Source organism: Aphelocoma coerulescens, chromosome 20 (genome assembly GCF_041296385.1).
Source record: "Aphelocoma coerulescens isolate FSJ_1873_10779 chromosome 20, UR_Acoe_1.0, whole genome shotgun sequence".
In the NCBI taxonomy this organism is placed as follows: Eukaryota; Metazoa; Chordata; class Aves; order Passeriformes; family Corvidae; genus Aphelocoma; species Aphelocoma coerulescens.
The window spans coordinates 2,894,775-2,922,231 of NC_091033.1; the positions used below are offsets into that span (position 1 = coordinate 2,894,775).

Here is a 27,457-nt window from a genome sequence, read left to right on the forward strand (position 1 = left end):
AGCAGGAAAACTGGGAGCTTTTCATTGATTAACTCCACTCTAATGAGATAGTTCTGTGGAGTCTCTAAAAGTCAAAGTGGCATGGAGGAAAGATTTTTCTTCTTAAGCTTGATAGGGCATGTACAAAGACCAGACGAGTTTACTCAAATGTGGATGCAATTATTCAAAACACATCAAACACGTCCCTTTATAATTCCAAGGGTTACATTACACATCTTCATGTATACTTACTAATACTTTTTGTTGGTTGTTTTGCAGCCATGTGCGTGTCATGAGTGCCATGAGGGTTGAGTTTTTGGGGTTTTTATGCCTACTTGGATAAGTTCTGTGCAAGGCAATAGATAGAAATGAGGAATGGTTGAGAGCTCTTTAGCTGCTGACTGCTCATGTTTGCAGCCTGGGGCACCAAAAGCTTCACACAGGAAGGAATGACACAGCAGCAATGGGTTTTTCAGAAACGGAATGATCAAATTTGATTCAACAGCCTCAAGAGTGGTTGTATAATAGAAGTTGCCTGAGGGGTTGAAGCTCTAATATGAAATAAAACTGCAGTCCCACTGCATTTCTCTGTCTTATTAACAAGGCTGTATTTTTAGTGCTGAGGATCTCATCAGGACTATTCTAGGGTTGGAAAAATGCCTCTTTGGGAGGTCTTTTTGTTACTTTTTTTTTGTTTCTCTCAGTCAGCGTCCCAAACTGTGGCAGTTTAGGTGAGAAAATGATAGTAAGGAACACTGAGCTGACTTTACAAGACTTGAAAAATTTGCAAAAAATCCATGAGGACATGAGAATTGCTGCCTTGGGGCAGGAACCCCCCCTTACAACCCCCAGACTGGAAAATTTTGTAAGTATCTAAAATTGTTTATTTTCTTTTTTACTACTTCTGATTGAAGGCACTAGCAGTTTGTGATGTTGCAGAGTTTTAGACTGCAGAACATCTGCTAAAGGAGACAGTGCTGAGCCTGTGTTTTTTCCAAAAAGCATCCAGAATGTTGGCTAAGATCCTGGGACACTTAGGGATTACCCACCAGCAGAGTTCCTGCGTGAAGGAAAGATGTGTCTGGCCACCAGAAATGTGGGGGACAAAATGGGACCTCTGTGAGTGCTTGGGAAGCAACATTTGAGGGACCAGGTGGAGAGGAAGTTGATGAGGAAAAATACCTGAGTGGTGCTTGGAGCAGCTTCTCAGAGGAGCTGTGGGAAGACACCTGGAACAGGAGGGGGGATGCAGACTTGCATGAACATATGGAATTTCTGAGGCTCTTGAGAGATTCTTTCCCTCGTTCTCTGTTTCACTTTTATTGGGTGATGGGTTTAAAATGAGGCTGAATTTTAGAGGGTTGGGATGTTAGCTTCCAAAACTGGCATTTATAAGATGAAAAACTTCAACAGCAACCAAATCCTTCATCTGAAAGCATTTCAATTACAAAACTTTATGTGCTGATGTCTGCAGGGGAATTTACAGCATTAGCAGCCTCTCTTTTGGAAGTGCAATTTCAAAGTTCAAGTTGAAAATTCTACGATTTTTAAAATCCTACTTAAAATAAAAGCTTAGTCTAAGTTTCCCATTACAAACCCACTATGTTTCAGACACTGCTGTTATCCAAATTACGGTCAAATTCTGTTCTTAGCTTTCCTTCCAGTCTTAAGGCCCTGAATTTACATCTCATTATATTGCAAACATGTATGGGATGCAGTTAATTTTCTCATTTAAAAGATAAAGAAATCCCCGGGATTTGTTCTGTGCTGCTTTGTAAAGAAACTCCATTGTCATGGTGGAGTGTGGTTTGAGTTGTCAGATGTGATGCAGAAAGCCTGGTTTCCATTCACTGTGCCAGTCTTGTAAAAATTTGGTGTGTGAGCACATTTGGCCCTTTTTTTTTTGGCTTTATCTCAGTGTTTCATTCTTCTCCCTGTTTGGCTCTTTTCATTTTCTATTCTTTTGCATTTACAACAAAATCAACATATTTTGCCTTTTCTTATTCCACTTATTCCATAGCTAGCACATCTTGGCTTTCCTTCCTTCTCTTTTGTACATGAATATTTTCCTCGATGATATTTGTTTTCCCCAATTTTTCCAGCCAGCAGTTTCCTTTCCTCTCTGATATGTTTTCAGACTCTCCTTCATCCACTGGTCTTTATCTGTCTTTCCTTTATTCACCTCATTTTTCCCTAATATCCATGCTTTTTGATCTCTCTCAATTCTCCCCATTTTGTCAACCTCTCCATCTTCTCATAATTTCTTGTGGCTCCCTCACCATGCCCTTTATCCCTCTTTGTTCTCTGACCACCTCCTTTGTTCTTCGTGCCACCTCCTCCCTGCACCTTCCCCTTGAGCATCTCCCTGCAGACACCATTAGTGGCATTAGGAATGGGATGGGACAAAAAGAGTCCCCAGAAGGATCTGGGTGCACATGGGGTCTGTTTGCATTCACACCAGGCTGAGCGTGCACCCATCATCTGCAAAGCCCTTTGAACAGTCTGTGGATTGTTACAGATCACGTGTTTTAATGGCCTGGTACTGTCTCATAAAAGGATTTGAAGTCTTTCATGGTATGTTGGTTTTGCACAGCCTGGTTTTTGGTAGCGGGGGGGCCACAGAGGTGGCTTCTGTGAGAAGCTGCTGGGAGCTTCCACCATGTCCAACAGAGCCAATGGCTGATGGCTCTGAAGATGGACATGCTGCTGGCCAAAGCTGAGCCCAGTGAGAGAGGTTGGTATCACCTCCGCACTAACATCTTTAAGAAGTAAATCAAAACAAAGTGGGGGCACAGTCTTTTCTACCCAGAGAAGAGGAGAAGGTGAGAACATGTGAGAGAAACAACATGGCAACACAAAGGTCAGTGGAGGAGGAGGAGGAGGGGCAGGAGGTGCTCCAGGTGCCGGAGCCGAGATTCCTCTGCAGGCCGTGGTGAGACCATGGTGGAGCAGCTTTGCCCCTGCAGTCCCTGGGGATCCCCGGGGGATGCAGAGATCCACCCGCAGCCCCTGGGGATCCACGGGGGATGCAGAGATCAACCCGCAGCCCCTGGGGATCCACGGGGGATGCAGAGATCCACCCGCAGCCTGTGGGGATCCCCGGGGGATGCAGAGATCCACCCACAGCCCCTGGGGATCCACGGGGGATGCAGAGATCAACCCGCAGCCCCTGGGGATCCACGGGGGATGCAGAGATCAACCCGCAGCCCCTGGGGATCCACGGGGGATGCAGAGATCCACCCACAGCTCCTGGGGATCCACGGGGGATGCAGAGATCCACCCGCAGCCCGTGGGGATCCACGGGGGATGCAGAGATCCACCCGCAGCCCCTGGGGGAGGTGCCCATGCCAGAGCAGGTGGATGCCTGGAGGAGGCTGTGATCCAGTGGGAGTCCCGGTGGAGAGAGGGCCCTGCTCCCAGGCTGGAGCAGCCTGGCCTTGGAGGAGCGCAGCGGTTTTGGGAGGACTGTGTGCCCATGGGAGGGACTTACAGTGCAGCAGGTTTGGCAGGACCGCTGCTCGTGAGGGTGGACCCACGCTGGAGAAGGTCACAGAGACCTCTCCCGTGGCAGGGACCCCACGGTGCAGCAGGGGAAGGGCTCCTCTCTGTGAGCAGGGGAAGAAAACGCTGGGTGACAAACTGCCCGAAACCCCCAGCCCCTGTCTCCCTGCCCTGTCGGTGGGAAGGAGGGAGGGGCTGGGGGAAGAAAAGGTGGTTTTTAAGGGTTTATTTTATTTCTCATTGTCCTCCTCTGATTTTGTTAGTAATAAATTCACTTTGCACCTCTAAGTTGAGCCTGTTTTGCCCTTGCAGTGGCTTCTCCCAGTCCTTCATTCATGAAGCCTTCATTAAATCTTTTCTCTCCTCTGCCCAGCTGTGGCAGGGGAGGGTGAGCGAGTGACTTTTGTGGGTGCCTGGCGTTTGACCAGTGTCAAACCACAACGCATGGGTATATGAGATCTGACTTCTCACAACAACGTCTCTTTGATTTTTGGAGTCATGTTCCTGTGACAAAAAGCAGCTGAGCCTTCCTTGGTTTGCTGCATTTGTAGTACAGTGCAAGAATCTTAATTTATTAATAATTTATTAACTTTAATCTCAGTTGCTAATGCTTTTATTGGGAAAACATTGTTATTCTGAAAACTTTCCCATCTTGGCTTAAAAGGTGTTTTTTTCCTAATATATAAATAAGAAAGTGAAATTAAAATTTCTGTTGTTTACAAGTCTGCCACAGGTTTCAGTAGGCAGAAAATTCTCTGCTTCTGCGACATGCCAATATCATCAGGTGATCTAAAAGTATTTAATGAAAGGACCATCTGAAGGGCCACTTACAGATTTCACATGGTTGTGCTGGTCACTCCTAAGAGGAAAAAGAATATGAGTTTTTGGGCAGCAGAACAGTGCAAGGATGGGAAACCCTGATGGAGCAAAATCAAATTTCAGCATTTTCACACTTTGAGATTTGGTTTGGTTTGGTTTATTAAATCCAGGCTGCTTCTCCTGGAAGAACAAGCTCTAAAACTTCTGTACTTGATAATAACTTTCTTTCATCTTCTAATATTAAATGACAGCATTAATAATATGCAATATCAAGTTATGAAGCATCTTGTACTGGTCATCTAATGAGTCTGCTGCGATGTAAATAAAACAAACCCAGGATTAACTTAGATGTGAAATTCACTGCAGTTGAGATAAGCAAAGCCAAAGAACAAAAGTTCTAGTTTATTGGAACAAGATAAAATTCATATCCAGATTGGTGTAAACTCTGGGTAATTCGCTTAAAACATTGTCCAAAGAAGATATGGATAATTGGGTTCAGCACTCCTGAAGATCACCTATGTTTCTTGAGACAATAAATCTTTTGTGCTTTGAAGCTGCTTCTCATTTTCTCAATCAGCCCCATATGAGAAGGGCTACTAATCTGATAATTTACTTGTCAAAACTTGCTAGTCAAGGCAGGACAAAAGCAACAAGAAATGTGGGAAAATTGAGAGATTAATTTGTCCTCGTGGCTTTCAAGAAACTCAACCACTGTAATGGAGATCAAACACATCTCTGAAACAGTTCAGTCTAAGGCAGGGATCACATGGTAGAAGAAAATAAGCAGGGCAGGAATTATTATCTTATTTTATGCAAGGTGTCTAGAGAAAGATAAAACCTGAGTATGCACACATAGAGCACTGTGCTCCAGACCCAGGTGCGATGCAGTCCTCTACTTAAAATACTTGTGTACAGAACCATAGAACACAACCACAGAATGTCCTGAGCTGGGAGGGACCCACAGGATCACCCAGCCCAGCTCCTGGCCCTGCACTGACACCCCAACAACCCCACCCTGGGCATCCCTGGCAGCGCTGTCCAAACGCTCCTGGAGCTCTGGCAGCCTCGGGGCCGTGCCCATTCCCTGGGGAGCCTGGGCAGAAGAACCTTTTCCTGATACCCAGCCTGACCCTCCCCTGGCACAGCTGCAGCCATTCCTTGGGTGCTGTCCCTGTCACAGAGAGCAGAGATCAGAGCTGCCCCTCTGCTGCCCCTTGGGAGGGTGTTGAAGACCCCAATGAGGTCTCCCCTCAGGCTCTTCTTCTCCAGCTAAACAGACCAAGTGCCCTCAGCTGCTCCTCCTGTGGCTCCTCCAGACCCTTCCCCATCCTTGTGGCCTCCTTTGGATGCTCCCTAAGGGCTTAATGTCTTTTTTTACATTGTGGTGCCCAAACTGTCCCCAGGACTGGAGGTGAGGCCTCTGCAGAGCAGAGCAGGACAATCCCCTCCTTTGCCTGGCTGGAGATGCTGGGCCTGATGTCCCCCAGGACAGGGATGTCTCTCCTGGCTGTCAGGGCACTGCTGACTCACATCCAACTTGCCATCGACCAGGACCTCTTCCTGCAGCTGCTTTCCAGCATCCCATTTCCCAGTCTGTCCATGCACCCAGGGTTACCCCGTGCCAGGTGCAGAATCTGGCACTCCCCCTTGTTGAGCTTCACACGGTTGGTGATGGCCCACTTCTCTCATTTGTTGTGGTCCCGCTGCAGGCCCTCTCTCCTCTTTAAGGGAGTCAACAGCTCCTCCCAGTTTTGCATCATCTGTGAACTTGCTCAGTTTCCCTTCCAGTCCAGCATCCAGTTCATTTATGAAGATGCTGAAGAGCACAGGGATGAGGATTGAGCCCTGTGGAACCCCACTAGTGACCCATGCCAGTCTGATGCCACCCCAGTCACTGTCACCCTTTGTGCCCACCCCACGAGCCAGTTGCTCACCCATCCCCTGATGTCTTTATCCAGAGGTGGGATGGACATCCTGTGACAAACAGTATGGAAAGCTTTGCTGAAGTCCAAAAGAATTACATCTACTGGCTTTCCTAGACTGACCAGGTGTTGTTCCATACTCCCATAGAAGTAAATCAGCTGGGACAAGCAGGACTTTGCCCTCATGAAGCCATGCTGGCTGTGACCCAATGACTGCATTGTCCTCCAGCTGTTTTTCAATACTTCCCAGAATAACCTTTTTCCACGATTTTACTGGGCACTGAAGGGACACTGACAGGCCTGTAGTTCCCAGGGTCCACCTTCTTGCCCTTCTTGAAAATCAGGACAACATTTGCCTATTTCCAGTTGGCTGGGACCTCTCTGGATTCCCAAAATCACTCAAAAATTGAGAGAGGCTCTGCAAGGACATTAACAGCTCTTTGAAGATTTTTGGACAAATCCCATCAGGCCCCACCGATTTTTAGGGATCCATCTGGGACAGCAGATCCTGCACAATCTCAGAGTCAATTGGGATTTGATCAATCTCACAATCATGGTTCTCCAGCAGAGGGCACGGAGACCTCACCTCTCCATCAGCCGTTCTTTGCCTCCATCTTCAACAAGAATGACTGACCAAGGAGGACTCAGTGCCCTGAGAATCAGTTTAAGTGCCTGGAATCAATTTAAGTCAGTGCCATGTCAAATCAGACATTCATTAGAAACCTGGGAAGGCAAATGTGAAAGCTGCCAAAGAGCAAAGGCATTTCAGTACAAGGAACGTCAGAATAGAAGTCTGCAGATTTTATACCAGATGTTTTAAAAAGGGAGCAAATTATCACTATCAAGAAAATCCTTATCCATATGTGTGAAAATGGATAACAACAAGCAAAAACATAGGAATGACATGTCTGAAGCATCATACAGGATGAGATTGGAACAATACAACGAGTCATGAGAGTTTCTTTGCAGAAAGGCTACCAGCACTCAGTGAGGTCTCCGATTCTCAGATTCCGATCTGAGCTCCTGATCCCTCCTGAAAGCAGCCAGCTTGGTTAAACAGGTTATATCTGATTAGTTCTTGCTTTTGAATGGGAGTAGATGTAACAAATATCCCAGATATACCAGGTTATGCACATCTGTCTTTGCAAAGGTCAGTGGAAAGCAGTTTAAGACCTTTACTATTTCAGTGGCACATCCCCTGCTGCTGGTTCTGCAGGGCTGCACTGCTATAAAATTATTTTTTTTCTGTGATAAATAATGGAGAAGACAGGCATGTTTGGAGACCATTCAGAGAAACCCCAGTGCTGGCAGTGGGAGAAGCAATGCATGGAGTGAAAGTGAAACCAACCCGATTTATGCTTTTGAGTAAAATATTCTGAGTTGTTGCATTGCATTTTGGTGTAATAATGCTATAGCTCAGGGGAATGTCTTACCTTTAGGCTCAAGAAGTCTCGTGTCCAAATGGTTGCTCTGAAAGTCTGTGAAATCAAAGGATGCTGTTTCACTGGAAGCAGTCAAAAGGACTGAAATCCATGCAGCTACAGGTTGGTACGGGATTTATGCAACATAAAAACCCCCAACCTCCCACTCCCTCTTGATATTCTCTGGTTACTCTTTCCCGATCTTCTCTCATTCCTTTTCATTGCTTGGAAATTCATAATGTTAGTTGTCTTTCGCTCTAATGATGATCTGAAGTATTTCAGCCAGATTTGACTTTATTTCTTTACCCATCGCCCTCATTTTTAGAACCTTGTGGCCAATATGGATAGGATTTTGTTTTGCAATTTAAATACTTTAAATCCCTGAGAAGAGAAATAGAGGGAGTATATTGATAATGGCAATACTGAAAATGTTGGAACTTTTGCATTGGAACAATTATAGGCAAAGTATTTACTGAAAAGCTTTATCCAAAAATGCCTTTCATTATGCAATTTAATAATGGCAACTGCCCATGAACAGTTAATGCTAACCTTCTTTTACACTTACATACTTAATCAGGAAGAGTTTTAGCAGAAGGCTGAATGTTTCAAATTTGTGTTCTAAACTTGTCTGACCTTATCCTGCTTCCATAATAAAAAAAAAAAGGAAAAACTTTAGAGGATGTGTTCTTAGTTAAAAGTTTCTTCACTTGACTGAAGAATAAAGGCAGAAAGAGTGGAGCATTAGGAACAATAAAGGGAAGAGAGGGGCAATGGTAACGTGAGCTGAAAGGTGGCAGATGTACTTTTTATTGTCAGTAATGTTTTCAGGACTTTAAATTGTAAATGATTTTAGGGAAGGAATTTCCATTACTCTGTGAAGTACCTGCTGTATTTCTGATCACTGCAGAACCTGGTGCATCACTACAGCTCAAAATGTCAAATATCTTCACTATGTATGTGTTGAGCTTTTGATGGGATATCCTTCCTTTTCAGATGAGGGTGAAAGAGCAGAAGAGGCTGCTGTCCTGCTGAGTTCTTTATTTCATAGTCTCACAGCTTTCTGAAGGCAGAGTTCGAAGGGGGTACATGATAAGGCCAAGCAGCAACAGAAGCAGCAGCAGGCAAACAGCAAGCAGAAAACCACTGCTGCTTCTTTTTTCTAAACTTACAGAAGTGTGGATTATATTTGTTAATTGACCAATAAGATTAAAACACGATTCCAGTTTTTCTTAACCTATCCTGGTCTAATTCTAACAGTTGTAAGCCTTACACAAGTGTTACACAGGTATTACACAGATTTGCATATACAGTTTCTATCAGCTCTTATTGTTTATGTGAACACTCCATCTAAAAAATGTGAACAGTGTAATTTTATCTATATTTGTCTAAAGTAAAGAATTCTGTGAAAAGGTAACACTGCTGCAGCAAGAGCTGTGTTTAAGGTCTCTGCTGCAGCTTTTCAATGTTTAAGGCACTTAGCATATATTTCTACTAAAAGTTTAAAAATCTATATTTCTATTTCACTTTGGTGTGGCTTCATGTACCTCAGCTTATCCAAAAGTTTTAATTCAACCCCTGTGCTTTGGCTTTTCTCTGGGCCTGAGTCCAGAGGAGCTTTCACTCCAACATGTATGTGTATTCTATAGATGGAAAATGACGTTTCCTAGGTGCTTCAGCATTTTACATTAAATTCTTACATTCTTTGCACTTTAAGTTACAGGCTCTAATGGTTGTCATGACCACCTCATTAAAAGCAAAACAACATTTTAATTAAATAGCCAGTTTACACCCAGCATTCATAGGTTTGTTAATCCATGTTACGTTCATAACATTTTTCATCTCTTAGTGAGTTACTGTGCTGTGAGGGATGTATCTGAACATTAAAACAGGCTATACTGTTGGAATTTTGGAATGTCCTAAATCAAATTTAATTGTTCTGCTACAGCCATAATCTAATTAATCACAGAAAAGGATTTTAAGGACCCTATAATATTCAGTAAGGGTTGCCATTTTTTCAGCCTCAGACGTTTCTCAGTAGTACTGCTGTATGTTTTGAGATAAATCACTACTTTTTTTGTTGCAATGCAGTTTGAAATGCAGGGAAAAAAATCCACTATGAAACCAGCACTGCAATACGTTTTTCATTTAAAAAATTATGTTGGTTTTTACTTTCCTACCATTTAAAAATTAAGATACTGGAAACAAAGATCAGTGGTCTAATTGCCCTACCAAAAAAAAAAAAATAATTCTGAGCTTGCCATCCTCCTTCACCAAATGGAGCGAAAGAAAAACTTGCTAGAATTAATCTAAAAGTGCAAAACTTGTTTAGCATTTGTGCCACTAACTGCGTGGGCGTGAAACCCAGCAGCTGATTTCGAGAGCGAGGCACTGAATTCTTCAGATATTCAAAACTTCCACTTTCTTATTTTCTATACCAGAAAAGCAGTGGACATCTGGTCCTTGTTAATGCTCTCACTGTGTTTACAGGATTCAGAATTCTGTGAAGGTCCTAAAAACAGCTGGTATAAATCTGAAAATATACGATGATGTACCACATTAATAAATAAGAATTGCTGGTACAATAGCAAAAACATTTTATAAGTGATTTAAAACTTAACTTTCAATGAAATCTCTCCTTAAACAGAAAACTAAACTCTCCACAGTGAAGAAACTACTTATTCTCCCCTATAATATAAGGAATTTATTTGAGGCTGGTGTGTGACAAAACTCTGTAAGAAGCAAGAGTATGTTTCATATGAAAAGATGTTTATAAACTTAAGCTGTCCAATTTCTAAAGGCAAACTTATAATTTAAAAAGCAGAAAGAAAACACTATCTTGCTGTTCCGGTTTGGCCAAATTTAGAAATATATCCTCTGAGAGAAGGCACAACCACCCCTCCCCCACCAGGTTCGGGAAAAATAAATTTTCCTCGAAGGAAAGTGAAGGAGATAAAACTATTTATTGAACAAACACACGGGAAAAGGAAAATAATGCTAAACAATAAAATCTCTCGCTGTGGAGAAAAAACCTGGGAAAGTGTTAGAGTCCTCCTATTGGTCTCCTCGGAGCTGGGGCTTGGCCCAAGGCCAGGCCCTCTGTGCTCGGTGGAAAGTCCTCCTGATGTGTTCTAATATTGTAGCAGTCCAGTGGAAAAGGGAGAAAGTCCGAAATTCCAGGGAAGGAAAAAAAAATTCACCTCTCTCTCCGGAGAAAAAGAAGCTGAACAACTGGCCAAAAGCTGACCGGGAAGCCGCAAGCCAGGTGCCTCCTCCCTCCCCTGCCACAGCTGGGAAACCAATGGCTATCTGTGTGTGACCTTGAACAAGCTGCAAACTGCTTTGAAGAAGTTTTGCTCAGTTTTTTCTTCCCCTTCTCAGGCTCAGTTTAGAGGTATAGAAAGGCACAGAAATTAATTTCTGGGCATAGGCAGTGATATGGGATACACATCATAAGGGCACCCCAAGACACCTGCCCATAAAGGAGATTTGCAGAAATTAATATTTTCATTTTAAAAAACCCCTTGTCTCATTTTTTAATATATTCAGTTTTTATTTCACAAAAATTGGGGAGTAGTTATAACCTTCAAGTTTCTACCAAACTCTGCTGCTATTTTAAACATAAAATATATATATCTATTTATGCCTACATATAAGCAGAATATTTAAACTATAGATTATTCTAGCCCCTGTATTTTTGTTTTAGCTTGCTAAAGAAACCATATCACATCTAGAGTTCTCACTGGAGCTGTATCTTCTGAAAATACTTTGTTGTAATTTAAAACAATGATGAAAAATATAAAATCATTAATAACTTATGAATAAAAGCAAAGCATCCATTTACATCATAAAGAATTTACTCACCCCGGGAATGTAGCTGAGGAAACTCTACTTCCAGCCAGACTGGAATGTCATAAAGGTGCTGTACATGGACTGGCAGTTCTGGCTTTTCTCACGGCAAGAAATTCCACTGCAAGTCAGGTGAAACTAATCCTACCAAATCCTTTGATTTATCTAGAGCTTCTTAGGTAACAGCTTTTAAGGCCTTTATCAAAATTTATTTTTCATGAAAAGGAGCCACCAGAGCAAAGGAGGGAAGGGAAGAGCTGTGAGAGCATGAGGGCTCCTAGAACTGCAGTGTCAGCCCAGGGGATGTGCTCAGTACATCTTGTTTAGCTGCATTAGAAATGAACCTCCAAGTGCATTTAGCACATTAACTTTCTCACAGGCCTTCCTCTAGCTGCACTTTGAACATCCTGGTCTGGACTCCTGTTTTTATAAACCAGACGTGAAGTGAAGGAGGGATGTGAGCAGTCTTGCTTATACTGGATATCCAAAACATGTTGGCAGGGGCTGTACTTGGAAGAGTTGTATTTCTTTCCTCCCTCTCTGATCTGATGGCAACTGGGAATACTGCTGTCAGTTCATCCCATCCTTTAGTTATGCAATAGAGGTTTGCACATCAGGTTATTAGGGCACAGGAGACCCACCCACGGGCACTCCTGGGGAAACAAGAAACTTCTGACTTAGTTCTGGTTTGTGGGTTGTGTTACTTGTTTTGTGCCTTTGGTGCTGGCAGCTATCACATGTTGAAAGAAAAGCCCCATGACAAAAGGAAGTCTATTGGTTTGGCACCTTCCTTCCACGAATTACAAAGTGATAGAGTGGACTGGGTTGGAAGAGACCTTTCCAGTTCCACCCCCTGCCATGGGCAGGGACACCTTCCACTAGACCACGTTGCTCCAAGCCCCGTCCAGCCTGGCCTTGGACACTGCCAGGGATCCAGGGGCAGCCACAGCTTCTCTGGGCACCCTGTTCCAGGGCCTGCCCACCCTCACAGGGAACAATTTCTTCCCAATGTCCCATCTAACCAATATCCCTCTGCCAGTGGGAAGCCATTCCCCCTTGTTCTGTCACTCCAGGCCCTTGTCCAAAATCCCTCTCCAGCTCTCTCAGAGCCCCTTCAGGCACTGGAAGCCTGCAATAAAATCTCCCCAGAGCCTTCTCTTCTCCAGTTTGAACAATCCCAATTCTCTCAGTGTTTCTGTATAGGACAGGGGCTCTAATGATGGAATATTGCACTCGTACGAACCACACTCACAGAAAAGAAAGGTGCAGATAGAACCAGAGGAAGTCTTCTCTACCTCTGTCTTGCCTTTGGTCATCACCCTCCATTCTGTGAGTCCAGGACTGGGAGGAGAGGCTGTTCTTCACAGTCACCAAATGGGCCTTGTATTGATGACACTCAAGGGACAACATCAGGACAAGGGGAGAGGAAGAAGTCTGGAGCTACAGCATCCAAACCAACTCCTGCTTCCCTGATGCCTGGACAGGGCACTTTGGTGAAGCGAGTCCTGCTCCTGCAAGACCTACTTGACCATCACCTCTGCTCCCAGGGCCTGGGATAGGTTCTTTTGAATTTTCCTTTCTCAGCTCTGCCTTTCTCAAGTCTAAGGGTATTTACTTGAATGGAAATTTTTATTAAGCAATTACTAACCACGAATAAGCCTTGTGAAGCCTTAAAAGCTTTCTTCTTTTTACTGCACACAACGCTTACAGATTTTTATTTTTGCTAGTGGCATGATAGCAGAGCTGGGCTGAAAGCATTGCACAGGGAGGGCTTTTCCCAGCCCCAGCTGTACCACACACAGGCTGGAGAGCACGCTGCTCAGCGCTGAGGATGGGAACTCCAGCTGCACATGTAAGCAATCCACTCATTCCCGTTTTCCCAAGATGGCAGTAAGAACACAGAACCACTCGAAGCAGATTAAAGATGGGAACCATAGAAAAGATGGTGAAATAATGCCAGGCATTATTTAGTGAGAAGAAATCTCAAGGGCTTTTTTCACAAGTTTTGGGGCAATGCAGGGCCTTGGATGATGGGAGTGAGGCTTTCAGTAGGTGATATATTATCTGGTTATGATACTGTTTTGTAATGATTTTTGCTGAATACAGTCAAAATAGAAAGCCAAGAACAGTTAATCCTTTACAGTTTAAAGGCTAATTCATTTTGAGATGTAACCACAGAAAATCTTTATTTAATTTTTTAAGGGGAAACCGTATAATTTAATTTCTTTTTCAGTATTTTCAGTGGATTTTTTCAGTTGCTCCAATTTCTTTCATTTGAGTCAGGCTGAGCCTGGCCTTATATATGGTGAGCAAACCTTGCCAGAATGAGCTGGAGCCTTCCTTCCAAAACTTTGGATTATTTCATCTTCCTATGACAGTGATCATGCAGGGAATCTCCCCCAGGGAATTTGGTCGTATATTCACCAAACACGCCTCTTCAGGTGCATAGTAATTGAAAATTTACCTGAGAAAAGTAATTACATATTTTTGTCACTGAAGATATTTTAAGAAAAACATCTTTTGCTTTTTCCTAAAAGTGTTACAATTCTGACTGAAGATGCAGTAGAAGATAATAAAAAATTATATATAATATTATATATTACATCTTTTTCTACCATCCCCTTTCAAGCAATGCAATTTTATTATGTAATTTTTCTGTCAGCCTAGAAGTAATAAAATTCAGCACTGAGTAAATATATCTCATAATGAGAACCTAATCTTGAAGTGATTGAAGTCAACAGTTCCAAGTGTAGTTTGGTTGGTCATTTTAAACCATCTGTAAATCCTGGCTCAAGGTTCTGTGTACCTGGAGCAGAAACTCCCAGCAATACCAGTTTGAGAAGACTGTGCAAACGGGCACAAAGGACCAACTTTGAAACAAAATACTAACTTTGAATCAAGGAAAAATAGGTCTTTTCTCAGGATGGCCTAGTTAACCCCACAGCCCCATCAAGATGTGCAAGAAGGCTCTTACGTTTGTGCTTACTTCAGAACTAAGTGGCAAAATCTTAATGGATGAGAATCTGGAATTATGGAAATAGCCAATATTGCCTATCTTTTTTGATCAGTTCTTCTTGAAGTATTTACCATCTTTGCCTGATTTCCTTTCTAATTAGAGTGATTGCACTAAGAACATAACATCTATCAGAACAATTTTGCACCCAGTGAAGGGTGATTTCAAAATGATAATAATTCAGAGGGAAGAGGGGTTGCTTTTTTTTTTTTTTTTTATTTCAAGGGAGACTCCTGCCTTCCTTGGCAGACACCTGTCTTTCAAACTGAGACATAATATTACCCTGATCTGGTCACCAGCAGGTCAAAACAAGAGTGAGTGGCCAGGTAAGGTCCCTTCTGATCCTGCCAGCTTTGGCTATTTAAAGGCATCTGCAGTGGAGAATATGAAATCCTCCCTATGAGGGTGTGAGCCCCTGGCACAGGGTGCCCAGAGAAGCTGTGGCTATCCCTGGAAGTGTCCAGGGCCAGGCTGGACGGGGCTTGGAGCAACCTGGGACAGTGGAAGGTGTCCCTCCCTGTTCATGGCAGGGGTGACACTAGATGGGCTTTAAGGTCCCTTCCAACCCAAACCATTCTGTGATTCTATGATTTTGTGATTCTGTCTCTGCTTTTGCGGGAAATAATGATTTTTGTGGCCTTTCCCTCTGTCTGTTGTAAAACATGAATTAAAAGACCGTAGACCAATACTCAAATTTGTTTTCAGTGTTCAGCTGGATGAAGGAGCATCACTGACATACAGGCCTTGGTGTGCTTGGCTAGTGTAGCCTTTATGCAGGGAGAGAAAGAGGCTTGCAAATTCCTGTTCCAGCTTAAGTGTATTGACCTGGCAAGAACAGACATTCTTCAGACACAAAAACCTTATTTGAAATGGAAAAGAAAAACAAGAAAGAAGAAGGCCAGAAATGCCATCCAGTGAGGCTGTCAGCACAGACCTAAGGAAGATCTCTATGCAGTGCAGGCTGAAAAATACTTCAAAGAGCTTTAAAAATTATCAACAAAATAGACCAGGAGCTGAACTAAGTGTATGTTTCTACATCAGTGGGTTTGTTTTGCATTTGTCTCTTTCACTCCTCTCTCTAGATGGAGCTGCTTGTTAAATAGTCCAGGAAACGGATTCAAATATGTTTTCAGTTTGTTCTGGTCACAGTTACTCTGATTATGGAATTTAATTTACACTCATACTTTCCCAGCCTTCGTGCCTTTGAAGTTGCTGTGGTTCATTACTTTGGTATCAAGAAGATACCAAAGATACCAAGATACCAAGACCCTTAGAGGAAATAAGAGGAGTAAATCCTCCTTTGCTCAGCCCTGCTCAGGGTGAAGCCGTGGAGCTGCCAGCGGAGCCATGGGGACCTTGCACCTCCTCCTGAGCCTCAGGTGTCCTCTGACAGCTCCTTTGTGCTAAACTCATGCCACTGGGACACATCCAAGCAGGACAACTTTTCCAAGGGCTGCCCTGGCTTTGCTTCTGCTTGCTCTGTGTGTTCTCTACCTCAAGGCAAGTGTGATAAAGTTGGAAATCAGGAAGGATAACTGAAACTTGTCATGATGGATGTCAGAGAAGAAGACTGATCTCTTGAATCAACTTTGCTTAGACCTCCAGGGAATGAGCAGTACTAGGGGAAATCTCACAGAGCTGGGGAAAGGTGCAGTAGGTACTCACTGGAGATAAATCCCTGAATGATGCTTGGAAGGAGGTGGAAGTGTCCAGAGCAAAACAGGCACCAAAGAACACCTGAGCTCTGGCATGGGATTCAAGCTGGTGTGTCTTTGTGTGTGGACCTAAGGGTGTGAAGAGAAAGATAAAAGCTGGGCTCTGGAATTTTTAAAAGACCCCAGAGATGAGATTTTGAGATGATCTACACAAAAGCCAACATTTGTTTTTATGACCTAGTCCAGTCAGTAACATTTCCTTCCCTAAAGGGTCCACACACAGGTCAACATTTCCCCGGGCAGTCACGTCTCTGACTTGCTCTGGGCGTGTCGTTCAGTGCAACACCTTTTGTCTGGAAAATATTTGAAATATTAACTATTTTTGGAGGGAAGTTGTCTTTGACTTCTCTCAGACTGCGTGAAACCAACTCTTTTCAGCTCCCAAAGGAAGAGCAAAGACAGCAAGAGTCTGAAAATATCTGGAGATACTTCCCCATGTTGGATTGTTTCAAAGAGGCTGCCCTTGGGACTGCAGTTGTGTACTTTGGTATTGCTGCAGGGACTCAGCTGTGGCTGTTGTTGAGGTGGACATAAAAGCACACACTAGTCATAATCCATCGTCGAGAAAGGTAGAAGATTTTTTATTTTCTCTACTGCTATTCTTATACCTCTTCACAGTGCCTGTGGCCTAATTTAAGATTGGCTGCTTAGCAAACAATGCCAAGGCTTAACAAACAGTGACCATTCAGGCAGTAAACAATCAGCTGTACTAGCAAAAGTATAGTTGCTACATATTATCCACATGTTCTTCCTTGTACACTCTCAATGTCCCATAACAAGAACATCCTCCCCTCGTGTCCAGAACATCTTCTCTCATTGATTACCTTCTTGGCCTTCTCTGTGGGTTTCACTAAAATTGCAAAATTTTACTGTAATATTCTCACGGGTAAATTCTGACTGGTTTCAGGTCTGATTCTGGGAGATTGTCAGTCCAGCTGTCAATCTCCTCAGGTCCCCCCTTTTTTTGTATTACAAAGGCAGTGTTTATTGACTTTTGCAGGGCCCTTTGCAAAAAAGACAATAAACATGGCACAATGAGCAGGATGCAAAAAATAACCAGTAGGATCAGGCATCCAATTTTGAGCAGATTTTTGACCCATCCCGCAATTTGCCAATTGCCAAACAAACTATTGAGCCAATCAGATTCTGATTCTTCACGGAATTTGGACACGCTTGTTTGTAATTTGTTAATGTGGGCATGAATAGATTTTGAATGATCAGACAAATTCATACAAGACATTCCATTGAAATCCTCACATCCATGTCCATGTGCTAATACCAAAAAAATCAACAGCAGCTCTATTTTGCAGTGGAGCCTGCCTTACTGAACCGACACCTGTTCATAATCCAGCTACAGCAAGGGAAGTAGGATTAGCCTGCCAAGATAACCAACATCCTAACTTGTTTAACAGTCCCAGGGCTTTAGCAGCTGCTATTTGTGGAGAAAGGAAGGAGACAGTCCATTGAGCACCTGGTGGCCAAAATTTGGTGTTGTCATCGCAATCAGGGGCAAATGCACGGGTGCTGCGTTTTCTTCTCCATGGTTTATGTTGTAAAATCATAGCTATGTGTCAGGTGTTAACAGTGAGAGTCGTCCTAAGCTGCAAGGACCTCCCTTGATGTGTGATGGAATCGCAGCCCATGCTTGGTCTCTGCAAATAAAAAACACCCCTGGAGGCAAAGCCAGAGGAACAGTAGTAGAGTGTGAAATATGTGGTGAACTGGAATTGCACCAGGCACTTTCACTGGCAAATATGGGTTGGTTAGGAGAAACATCCCATACTTTGGACTGATCAGATCCAGAGTAATTAGACTTAACACAAAGGTCCATTTTCACAGATTCTAAAAGCTCTGTTTCTTGCAGCTCAAGAGTTGCAGGGGGAAGGTATGAAACCCAAGGACCTTAAGCATCAGTGTGATTGTGTGATTGTAAAAGCTTGCTAACTGTCCTAGGCTTTGGCCAGTCACCTATCGGCAAGCCAACAAGGCCGGTAGAAAGAGGATTGTCAGGAGTAGCAGTGGCTAAGCACAGAGTATCTTGCCCTGTCGCATTGGCCAGGGTAACTCACACGTTGGTTCTCGGCTGACTGACAGGCCAAGCAGAAACAGCAGGCACTAAGCTCAGCAAAACTGACAAGGACCATATTGGCACCTGCATTTTTCTGTTACTCGTTGCCATTTGCACTCCAGTACATCCCAGTGCAAGCCAATACCTTGATCACAGGGATATCAGTGCAATACAGTCCTCCTTGGTCACCGGTGCTCGATGCTCTCTCTGGTCGGAGGTAGCTCGAGCTACGCTGCCCAGGTCATCAGCCTGTGTTGCTGTTACCCTCAGGATCTGGCCGAGCAGGTGATGGGATGTTCTGCTGCAAATCAGGATGCACACACCTTGCTGGCACCCACCGTGGTCAGTACCTGTGGAAACACAAGCGTATCCACTCCCCCAAGTGACAAGGTCCCAGGGGCCTTCCCACTGGCTGGTGAGCAAACTCCTTACCCATACTTTAGCTCGAGGCAAATGTGTTTCACTGGTGGACTGCAAGGAATAAAAATGATTTAAAATTGAGGGATTGTTTGAATGAGCAGGTATGGTCAAGTGATTTATGGTATATACAGCTTCCAAAAGTCTGGACCATGGGGTTTCCCCTTGTGTTCTCCCTTTTTGTTTTTCTAAAACAGTTTTAAGTGTGTGATGATCACGTTCAACAACAGCCTGACCAGTGGGAGAATGAGGAATACCAAATTTGTGAGAGATGCCCAATAAACATAAAAGATTCCTAACTTTCTGAGAGGTGTAGGCTGGCCCATTGTCAGTTTTCACACAGACAGGTGTGCCTAAAGCAGCAAAGGCCTGCTGCCAGTGCAAAATGACATCACGGGTCTTTTCTCCAGCATGAGCAGAAGCCCATATAACCGAGGAAAAGGTGTCAATGGATACATGTACATATTTAAAACAACCAAATTCTGAAATGTGTGTGACATCAGTCTGCCAAAGCTGTAGGGCCAAAAGACCATGGGGATTTACTCCTAAGGGTAAAGGTCTGTTTAAGTTATGACAATCTGGGCAGGCACTAACAACAGCACGAGCCTCTGTAGGTGTTTACACAATGTGTGTTCATTTTGATGAAAAAAGGTGTGAGATGTTTTAGCCTGGGCTAGTTCATCTGGCTGAGGAACTGCCCAAACAGGATTAGCTAATGCATCAGCACGGGCATTACCTTCTGCAAGAAATCCTGGTAGGTTTGTATGGCTTCTGATATGCAAAACATAAAAAGGATACAAGCCTTGCAAAACAGCTGTCCATAAAGCCTTTAGCAAAAGAAACAATTCAGCATTATTAACTTCTTTCAAAAGGGAACAATCTACTCGTTGTACAACATCTGCAACGTGAGCTGAGTCAACAATTAGGTTAAAAGGTTCATTAAAATGATGAAAGGCCATGTGCTAGTTTGAAAACAAACCAGTGAGAGGCACCAAGTCAGAATAACAATTTAATGGAAATTAAAGTAAAGGAAAAGAAAGTAAAAGAAAATACTGACAGAGTCAAGATACAACCTGAGTCCCTATTAGGCAGGGTAGTGGTAGCAGTCTGGTGGAATGGTGGCTGCAATCCTCTGAAGTGGTGATCCTGTAGTAGAAGGGGTCTGCTCTTCCTCAGAAAATCCAGCGGTGGCTGTGTAGCTCCTGTCCTCTGGAAATCCAGTGGAGTCCCTTTGATGCTCAGAGTCCCAGTTATATCCATGATGGGATGCTTGGTTCCTCCCTCTGGGTGGAGCATCTCACAATGGGGTAATGAGTCATGAGGCCAGGTGTTGATTAGGCTCGTTAACAGAAGATAGTCCGGAGGGAGTTATCTCTGAGTCATGCAGCAGGACAATGATGGGCCATTAACAGAAAGATAGTCTGGGGGGAGGAGGCAAGGAAGACACTGCCCCACCTGATTTCAACAGCTCATGAGGATGGTAATAGAATACACCTCAACCCAGGACATTATCCACCCCTTATTCTATTACCATCTACATCATCCCAAATCAATACCTTCTTAAACTCTAGACACACATACATATATATATATATATACAATGAAACCCTACACACCGTTCTCACCTAAGATTAGGTCTCCCTGTGGTACACAACGGGTTTCCCCATCTTTTTGCATTACCCACCAAGTGCAACCAGGTCCTTGAGCAAAGACAATCCCACGGATGGGTTTGCCTCTGCGCTGCCAGTTGGCTTTTCTCCAGCGAACCAGCCATCCCCACAGAGCATTAGCTACCATCCACGAGTCGGTGTAGAGATAGAGCCTCGGCCACTTCTCTCGTTCAGCAATATCCAAAGCCAGCTGGACGGCTTTAAGCTCTGCAACCTGACTCGATCCACCTTGTCCCTCGGTAACTTGTGCAACTTGCCGTGTGGGGCTCCATACTGCAGCTTTCCACTTCCTGTTAGTGCCTACAATTCGGCAGGAACCATCAGTGAAGAGGGCATAACGTCTTTCAGTCTCCGGTAGCTCATTATATGGTGGGGCTTCCTCAGCACGAGTCACTTGCTCTTCCTCTTCTTCAGAAGATAATCCAAACGTCTCACCTTCAGGCCAGTTTGTTATAATTTCCAGAATCCCAGGGCGATTCGGGTTTCCAATACGGGCACGCTGTGTGATGAGAGCAATCCATTTGCTCCATGTGGTGTCAGTGGCGTGATGCGTGGAAGGAACCTTTCCCTTGAACATCCACCCCAGCACTGGTAGTCGGGGTGCCAGGAGGAGTTGTGCCTCTGTGCCGATTACCTCCGAGGCAGCTTGGACTCCTTCATAGGCGGCCAAGATTTCCTTCTCTGTGGGAGTGTAGTTAGCTTCAGATCCTCTGTAGCTTCGGCTCCAGAATCCCAGTGGTCGGCCACGAGTCTCACCAGGCACCTTCTGCCAGAGGCTCCAGGACAGACCATGGCTCCCGGCTGCAGAGTAGAGCACATTCTTCACCTCTGGTCCTGTCCTGACTGGGCCAAGGGCTACCGCATGAGCGATTTCCTGTTTGATCTGGGCGAAGGCTTGCTGCTGTTCAGGGCCCCAGTGGAAATCGTTCTTCTTGCGGGTAACCAGGTAGAGAGGGCTCACGATCTGGCTGTACTCAGGAATGTGCATTCTCCAAAAACCTATGGCGCCTAGGAAAGCTTGTGTTTCCTTCTTGCTGGTCGGTGGAGACATCGCAGTGATCTTGTTGACGACCTCGGTGGGAATCTGACGTCGTCCATCTTGCCACTTTACTCCCAGGAACTGGATCTCTTGGGCAGGTCCCTTGACTTTGCTCCTTTTGATGGCAAAGCCAGCTTCCAGGAGAATCTGGATGATTTTCTCTCCTTTCTCAAATACTTCCTTTGCTGTGTTTCCCCACACGATGATGTCGTCGATGTATTGCAGATGTTCTGGGGCCTCACCCTTTTCCAGTGCAGTCTGGATCAGTCCATGGCAAATGGTGGGACTGTGCTTCCACCCCTGGGGCAGTCGGTTCCAGGTGTATTGCACACCCCTCCAAGTGAAAGCAAACTGGGGCCTGCATTCTGCTGCCAAAGGAATGGAGAAGAAGGCATTGGCAATGTCAATAGTGGAGTACCACTTCGCTGCTTTGGACTCCAGCTCGTACTGAAGTTCCAACATATCCGGCACAGCAGCACTCAACGGTGGTGTGACTTCATTCAGGCCACGGTAATCCACCGTCAGTCTCCATTCTCCGTTGGACTTACGCACTGGCCATATAGGGCTGTTGAAAGGTGAATGGGCCTTGCTGACCACCCCTTGGCTCTCCAGTTTACGAATCATCTCATGGACGGGAACCACAGAGTCTCTGTCTGTGCGGTATTGCCGACGGTGTACTGTTGCTGTGGCAATTGGTACCTGTTGTTCTTCAACTCTTAGCAGTCCCACGGCAGATGGGTCATCTGAGAGGCCAGGCAATGTACTCAGTTGTCTGATATCTTCTGTCTCCACAGCAGCTATCCCAAAAGCCCAACGATGTCCTTTTGGGTCCTTGAAATATCCATTTCTGAGATAGTCTATGCCGAGAATGCACGGGGCCTCCGGGCCAGTCACGATGGGGTGTTTCTGCCACTCGTTCCCAGTTAAACTCACTTCAGCTTCCAGTACAGTCAGCTGCTGGGATCCTCCTGTCACCCCACAAATGGAAATGGGTTCTGCCCCCACATACCTTGATGGCATCAGAGTACATTGAGCACCTGTGTCAACCAAAGCCGTGTATTTTTGTGGGTCAGCTGTGCCAGGCCATCGGACCCACACAGTCCAAAAGACCCGATTATCCCTTTCCTCTACCTGGCTAGAGGCAGGGCCCCTCTATTCCTGGTTCTGGTGCATGTTGCTCCCTTCCGGTGAATATGTTCCTGAGGTCCCTTCAAGAGGATCAGTCATACTATCATTCTGGTATCGTCTGGAGTTCTGTGTGTGAGAGACCGGAGCAATGTTGACTCTAGATGCGCTTCTTGTGGTAGTTGTCCCTCTTTTTAGTTCACGTACCCTGGCTGCTAAGGAGGAGGTGGGTTTTCCATGCCACTTACTCATGTCTTCTCCATGTTCCTGAAGGAAAAACCAGAGATTACCTCGTGGGGTGTATCCTCTCTCCCTGGTTGGGGGACGCCGGCTCCTAATGGCAGAGACTCTTGTTGGTTCTGGCGAGATCTGGTAAATCTCTTCCTTAAGTTCCTTTTTCAGTTTCTGATGGCCTTCTTCAATCAAACTCCGGACTTGCTCAGCTGAAAGACTTGTTTCCACGGATGAGACATGGGTGCGAAACGGGGCTGTGACGGTGTCCTCGTAAATCCTCAGTTTGTTCACCAAGACGCCCACCCTGTCCTCGCCTTCCCTCCATTGCAGCGTTGCCAGGTAACGGGAGTACATCTCTGGTCCAAGGCGTGCGAACCTCAACCACATCTGTGATGTGCACTGGACACCATCTGGGCTCTTAGGAAATCTCTCGTCTTCTGAGAAAATGATCTCCAGCACAGCCAATTCCCTCAGGCACCGGATACCTTGTTCCATTGTGCTCCATTTCCCTTGGTGCACCTGGAGGTCTTCTTTACAAAGGTACCTGTCCCTGACACTTGTAAGCAGTCGCCGCCAGAGGCTGAGAGTTTCTTGGGTTCTCCCGATCCCCTGGTCAATGACCACATCCCGGGACAGAGATCCCAGCTGCCTGGCCTCACTTCCGTCCAGAATGGTGTCATTGGCTGCAGCATCCCAAATGCGGAGCAGCCAGGTCAGGATGGACTCGTTTGTCTGGCGTGTGAATTCCCTCCGCAGGTCACGCAGCTCACCCAGGGATAGTGACCGAGTGATGATCTCTGGCTCTGCCTCTTCTGCTGGATGTGAAGGTCCTGCTGCATCCTCATCAGTCACTATGTGGACTGACTTGCTTTTTGATTTCTTCTTCTGCACGGGGGCAACTGCAATCGGTTTGGGCTGTTCTGGTTCAGTGGTGGCTTGCATGGGGACGCTGACAGTGCTTTTGGTTCCTTTCTCCTCTGAGTCAGTCTGCGTAGTCATGGACGCTGTTGTTTTGTATTTGGTCCCTTCCTCCTCTGTGATAGTCTGTGTAGAGATGGACGTTGTTGCTTTGCATTTGGTTTCTTTCTCCTCTGTGTCAGTCTGCGTAGAGATGGACGCTGTTGCTTTGCATTTGGTTTCTTTCTCCTCTGTGACAGTCTGCGTAGAGATGGATGCGGTTGCTTTGCTTTTGCTTCCTTTCTCCTTTGTGACAGTCTGCGTAGAGATGGGTGCGGTTGCTTTGCTTTTGGTTCCTTTCTGTGTGGCAGTCTGTGTAGACATGGTATTTGCTGCTTTGCTCCTTTTTACCTCCTCCTCAAGCAGACGTTGCACCACACTAAGTAGCGTTCTGTTTCTAAGCATGGTGTACACAATGCAGGCCATGGAGAAAAAAGAGAATAGAACTGACAAGAAGATTATACCATCCTTAACATCCAGAGGGAACTCAATATTTTCAAAAACTGCTGTGCCTGGCCTGAAAGGCTGGAAGAAACCACTCTCTACTCCTCCCACCAGGGGCTGGGTGCGATTGTTGAAGAGATCCCAGACAGAGGAGCCCAGACTAGGAAAGCCAAACAAAACTGAGTGTATATTCCGAATGGTATTCATTGCCTCGCAGGTTATTATGCTATAGACATAATAAACCAATAAAGCAATTCTCATACCAGTCCCTGGTTTTAACAGGAGTAACACAACAGGCAGATAGTTCCCCATGTGAGGAAAAATATAGAGAGCAAGATACAGAACCCATGCAGACAAGCTGAGCACCATGGTGAATAGGTTTCTGTTAATACAAGATTGTAATTCTGACTTTCTCTCAGAGCAGGCCCCACGTTGGGCGCCAAATTATGTGCTAGTTTGAAAACAAACCAGTGAGAGGCACCAAGTCAGAATAACAATTTAATGGAAATTAAAGTAAAGGAAAAGAAAGTAAAAGAAAATACTGACAGAGTCAAGATACAACCTGAGTCCCTATTAGGCAGGGTAGTGGTAGCAGTCTGGTGGAATGGTGGCTGCAATCCTCTGAAGTGGTGATCCTGTAGTAGAAGGGGTCTGCTCTTCCTCAGAAAATCCAGCGGTGGCTGTGTAGCTCCTGTCCTCTGGAAATCCAGTGGAGTCCCTTTGATGCTCAGAGTCCCAGTTATATCCATGATGGGATGCTTGGTTCCTCCCTCTGGGTGGAGCATCTCACAATGGGGTAATGAGTCATGAGGCCAGGTGTTGATTAGGCTCGTTAACAGAAGATAGTCCGGAGGGAGTTATCTCTGAGTCATGCAGCAGGACAATGATGGGCCATTAACAGAAAGATAGTCTGGGGGGAGGAGGCAAGGAAGACACTGCCCCACCTGATTTCAACAGCTCATGAGGATGGTAATAGAATACACCTCAACCCAGGACAGGCCATAGTAACTGCTTTTAATTTGACCAATTGTACAGATCCAGTATCCTGAGCCTGCAAGGTCTGCCATCCCTCCTAATTTTTCCAGGTGATAATTGCTGTTTTGTTTTTCCTGACCCATCTGTAAATACTGTAGGCCCATCTACAGGAGTACAACTTAATTTAGGTTTTGCTGATAATGGGGTGGTATTCAGTGGTTGTAATAATCTATGTCTGGGAAAATGGTAATCAATTTGTCCTGTGTAGCTCTGCAGTGGGCTCTGCAGTGCAGAACTATTGGCCAAGGACCATTCAAAATAATCTCGCTGAATAGGGATAGTAAATTTAGCAGGATCTTTGGCAACAATTTGGAGGCATCGGTGTCTACACTTAATAATTAACTGAGCAATCAATTCAAAAATTGTAGTGACTGTTTTTTAGGTTTGTGAGATAAAAACATCCATTCTAGAATATGCAGTGGGTCAGGGGACCAATGATCAGACCATTGTGCAATAATACCTGCTGGATGAAATTCTGGAATTACAACAAAAACAACTACATCAATGTCAGGGTCCCCACGGTACACATGGTGATTGGAAATAGTTTGTTGCACCTTATCTAAGGCTTGTTGAGCTTCAGGGGTAATCTGTCTTGGTGAGTTTAAATCTGGATCTCCTGCTAATATATTGAACAAAGGAGAAAGTTGTGCAGTGGTGAGTCCTAAATAGGGACGCAGCCAATTAATGATTCCTAACAATTTCTGTGCATCATTTAGAGTGTGCACTGGAGTGTCAAATTGAACAGACTGAGGGCATATGTGTACTAGTTTGAAAACAAACTAGTGGGAGACACCAAGTCAGAATAACAATTTAATAGGGAAATAAAAGGAGGGGGGGGGGGAAATAAAGGCGGATAACACTGGGTTAAACCGACAGTCAGGATACAACCTGACACCCTGGTAATCAGGGTGGTGGTAGCAGTCCAGTAGAATGGTGGCTGCAGTCCTCTGAAGTGGTGATCCTGTAGAAAAAGGGGCTGCTCTTCCTCAGAAGGTCTGTGGTGGCTGTGTAGCTCCTGTCCTCTGGAAATCCACTGGGAAGGTGTTGGGGATTTAGTTTAGTCCTAGTTTTTTTTCCTGTTAAAGGAATTTTTTCCCATATGTGTGTTGCTAGGGGACAAATGGCTGTACTTAAGAAAGACAAAAGAGCTGCCCAGTGGGGGTGGGCCTGGCTACTCCTTTGTTTCACCTGGGTGTGGAGTCAGTTCACTCTCGTTCTCAGAGGGAGAAGCTGTGCTGGTTCTTCTCGGCCGTTTTTCTTTCTGCGGAGAAAGATCCCAGGACCCCCGGCCCACCTTCCCTGCCCCGCTGGAGGCCGGGCTGTGGCCGCCCTGCCCCGCTGCTGCTTCGAGCCTTCGCTGCGTTGTAGCCGTGCTCGCCCTGCCTGCCCAGACCTCTAGGGGGGGTTCCCCGCTTGGATACACCTCGTCTGCCATCGGGGATTTGTGCTCATCCCTGCTGTTCCAGCCTGCCGTTCCAGCCTGCTGTTCCCGAGGGTCCGGCCGGACACCGGGATCGGCTGCCCAGGGGTTTGTGAAGCTTTTTTGTTCCATCCCTTCCCGGGATCCCAGGGCACCGGTGCCGCGTGCTCCCCGAGCTCGCTCTGGAGCGCCCCCTGCAGCCGCGGGGGAACCATCGCACCAGCCCTGCTCACCGGGAGCCGCCAGCACCCCTGCCGGCTGCGAGCGGAACTGCACCCGAGGGGAAAGGGCCTGACAGCCGAGAAGGCTGGGACTGGGTTTGGGATTGTTTGCTGTTACTGCAGTAGTTATTGCTGTTTGTTTGACTGGCTATATATCTAATAGTAAAGAACTGTTATTCCTATTTTCCCACATCTTTGCCTAAAAGCCCCTTGATTTCAAGATTATAATAACTCGGAGGGAAAGGGGTTACATCTGCCATTCCAAGGGAGGCTTCTGCCTTCCTTAGCAGACACCTCCCTTTCAAACCAAGACACCTCTGAACCCCCAGACTGGAATTCTCTGCAGAGAATTGTGCCAGCATGGCAAGTGTGGCTGTAAGGGCCTCGTGTCAGCAAGGAGGCTGAGAATGAGGGCAGGGTTTGGGGTGCTGCTAGCCAGCTCTCCAGCCACACCCATGGGCAAGAGCAGCAGTAGAGAGAAATTAATTTGGATGTGCTTTGCTTTGTCAGATAACCCAATCCCCTCAGAGAAGGATGAAATTCAAGACTATTGCCCTGACCCTTGCAGCCCAAATGAAAATGATGGGGGAGTATCTATGTGTAGGTGGTGG

At 45.3% G+C, this 27,457-nt stretch overlaps 1 protein-coding gene across 1 annotated transcript in view; it reads right to left on the reverse strand.

Annotated features, from left to right (window-relative positions):
* ASIP (agouti signaling protein) overlaps positions 1-11,641 on the reverse strand; it is a 32,614-nt gene extending 20,973 nt beyond the window's left edge. The window contains exons 1-2 of the mRNA XM_069034384.1: positions 11,504-11,641; positions 7,655-7,699 (exon numbers count right to left, since the gene is read on the reverse strand). The gene's annotated coding sequence lies outside the window, so the exon portion shown is untranslated. The remainder of the gene's footprint in view (positions 1-7,654; positions 7,700-11,503) is intronic.
* Positions 11,642-27,457: the final 15,816 nt, after the last annotated feature.